The sequence below is a fragment of the Leucopleurus acutus genome (assembly GCF_964270905.1).
Source record: "Leucopleurus acutus genome assembly, chromosome: 1".
Classification (NCBI taxonomy): Eukaryota; Metazoa; Chordata; class Mammalia; order Artiodactyla; family Delphinidae; genus Leucopleurus; species Leucopleurus acutus.
Genome location: NC_139142.1, coordinates 74,427,737 through 74,430,839, shown reverse-complemented (window position 1 = coordinate 74,430,839; position 3,103 = coordinate 74,427,737).

Sequence of the window (3,103 nt, the reverse complement as noted above, 5' to 3'; positions counted from 1 at the left end):
GTACAAAAGCCCCTCTGTGTCCCCTGTTTCTTATTTGTAGAAAAAGGCTTTGGTCTCCTAGGCCTTCCCTGAGTGCCAAAGAGCAGACTCGAGCAGTTACTAATTAGGGAGGTGAAGGAACACAGAAACAAAGGCAGAGCAGTCAAGAAACAATTGTTCAATGATAAACCAGCCCAAGTTCCTCCTCAAAGGATATGCATAATGATCTGACATATATCTTTGAGTTGTTCTGCAGAAACTAACATCCCCACCCAGCTGGAGGATGGTGGCTCTATGCTGAGCACGAGCACACAGACCCCAGACTGGTTGGAACCAAAAGGTTGATGATTAAAATTCCTGAAACACCACCCTGTTACCTCACCACCAACCAATCAGAAGAAAGTCATGCCCCTTGCAACCCTAACTTCAAATGTTGCATTTAAGAATATATATATATGTATGTATAACTGAATCACTTTGCTGTACAGCAGAAATTAACACAGCACTGTAAATCAACTATACTTCAATAAAAAACTTTGATTAAAAAATTTTTAATAAATAAATAATTTTTTTAAAAAAAGAAAAGATAATAATCCTTTCCTGAAAGCCATCGGGGATTTCAGGTCTTTTGAGCACAAGCCACCTGTACTCCTGGCCGGGCCCTGGAATAACTACTATACTTTCCTTCACCACAACCCAGTGTCAGTAAATTAGCTTTGCTGTGTGGTGGTGAGCAGACACAAGTTCAGTTCAGTAACAGGGACGCCTTAAGGGATCTATTAACTTCGGTTATAAAAGGCATTTTCCGTATGTTCAAGTTTCCTACTTCTCTCCAACCTCTACTGTAGAGCTGGGTTGGCACACAGAAACAAAGTACAAATGCTTCTGTGCACTGCCACAAGAGATGAGGTCTAGAGAGATCTAATACCAGTTCCAGCCAGGTCATCCTTGCCCCCAAAAGTTCTACATCTTACAGGTTTTCAGAAAAGTGGGAGATTTTGTTGCCCTGTCTCAGAGTGATGTAGCCTGGAATTTCCTATATGGTAGAGCTTCCAAAAGCCCTTGACACTGATGATCAGAGAAAAATGCACAAACTAAAAGTTGAGAGTTAAGTTTTATTTGGGGACCTTACTGAGGACTGTAGCCTGGGAGACAGGCTCTCAGATAGCTCTGAGGAACTGCTCCGAAGAGGAGCCAGGATATACAGTTTTTGCTTAAAACAAAAACAAAAACGTAGTCGAACATGGAAATATTACTGCTTATCACAAAAAACAGACATCTCAACTTAATTTTAGTGCTTTACTATGTATGGGGAAGATGCAAACATCTGGGGCTCACTGAAATTATTCCTTAGTTATGCATCTTAACTCTCTAGGGCCAGTATCCAGAGCACAGGATGTTTCCTGTTTCTCTCCATCCTGACTTCCCCTCAGGGCGCACCATGGGGTGGGAGTGTGCAGGGGGAGACCTCACTGGCTGATGGCTTGATGGCGGGCAACATTATTTGTTTACTGGAATGACAGGCAACATTCCCGTTCCATAACACTTAGCACATTGTTTTTTAGGTACTTGTTTATACATATACCTCCTCACTAGACTTTTCATCCATTTCTTCCTCCAGTAAGCACTGACTGTGTACTCTGTGCCACACTCTGTCCTAGGGGCTGGCAGCAAAGCTGAGAAGAAGACAAGGTCCTCCAGGAAACTTGGGGTCTAGTGGAGGGAAAATGATAATAAATGAGTCCACAAATATGCACGATAATTTAATAAAATAGAGTAATGTGATAGCGTGACTGGGCATCTCTTTTAGACCCTGTTGTCACAGCAAAGGCCTCAGAAGAGGGGAGGTTTGAGCTGAGCTCCCAAAACAAAGTTGCCAACTCTGCAAAGGGACAAATAGCCTAGGGTGGCAAAAGATAGAAAGCCTACGTTTACCACTAGAGCAGCCTGTTTCTTTACTTTTTGTTTTTTTTTTTTTTTTGACCACGCTGCGCGGCCTGTGGGATCTTAGTTTCCCAACCAGGGATTGAATCCAGGCCCTCTGTAGTGAAAGCTCAGAGTTCTAACACTGGACTGCCAGGGAATTCCCTGTGTTTCCAGGGAATTCCCTGTGTTTCTTTACTTTTGATAATGGTGTTCTTAGTGCCTAACATAATGCTTGGCTTTGAATAGGTGTGTATATAATAATAATAATGGTAACTTTTTAGCATAAACAAATGTACTAAATGTTTATTTGAATTATCTTGGTTAATTCTTACAAGACACAAGACAGAAGAAGAAAATTAAAGAGATGCTAAATAATTCACCCACAAGCATGCAGTAGAGACGTGGTAAAAACCAGAACTGACCTGTACCCAGAATTCATTGAACTTCAGCATCTGAAGTGCTTCCTAAAATTGCAGCTTTTAGCATTAAACCAAACCAAATGAATTAGAATCTCAGCGGGTAGGGATTTGGAAACCTGAATTTTTAACAAGCCAGCCAGATGACTGTAATGCACCCTGAAGTTTAGGACCACTCCGCTTTGTTGTAAGAATGAATGAGAGACAGATCCTCTGCTATTTGTACTACTTTGCCCCACATCTTACAAATTCCTAGACCCCTAAAGTCTATAAATGTCTATTCTCTTAAACTTCAATCCCTTGTAATGCTAATCAGATCAGCTTAACACTGTGTTACAAGAAAGAAGAAATCTCAGGATCTCCTGAGTCCTGCAGGAAGGCTAAAAAAACAAACAAACCACCTTGACAAACCCCTACCACCAGCATTCTCCCACCCACCATCCACTATCTTTAGTCTGGTTTTAACCTAATCAAGAGGATGACCACCCCAGGGACATCAGGCCCTGTTTACCAGTTTAGGTAAGTTCTGGAGTCAGCCTTAAGATCTGACTCCTCTGTTGAGCAAGCCAATCAGGACCTCTCTCTCTCCAGCCCCCATCCCAGTTACCTAAAGCGGACCCACCTATGTAGGCGAGTCCTTCAGCTGCTTCCCCTGGGGAAGGGGAGGCAGGGATCCCAAACTGACGGACACCTGAGGTTGAGCCACCTTGTCCCTGGGAACCAGGCTGGCGCCAAAGACAACCCCAGAGCAGAGGAATGCTCATCTTGGCATGTGTGCCTTA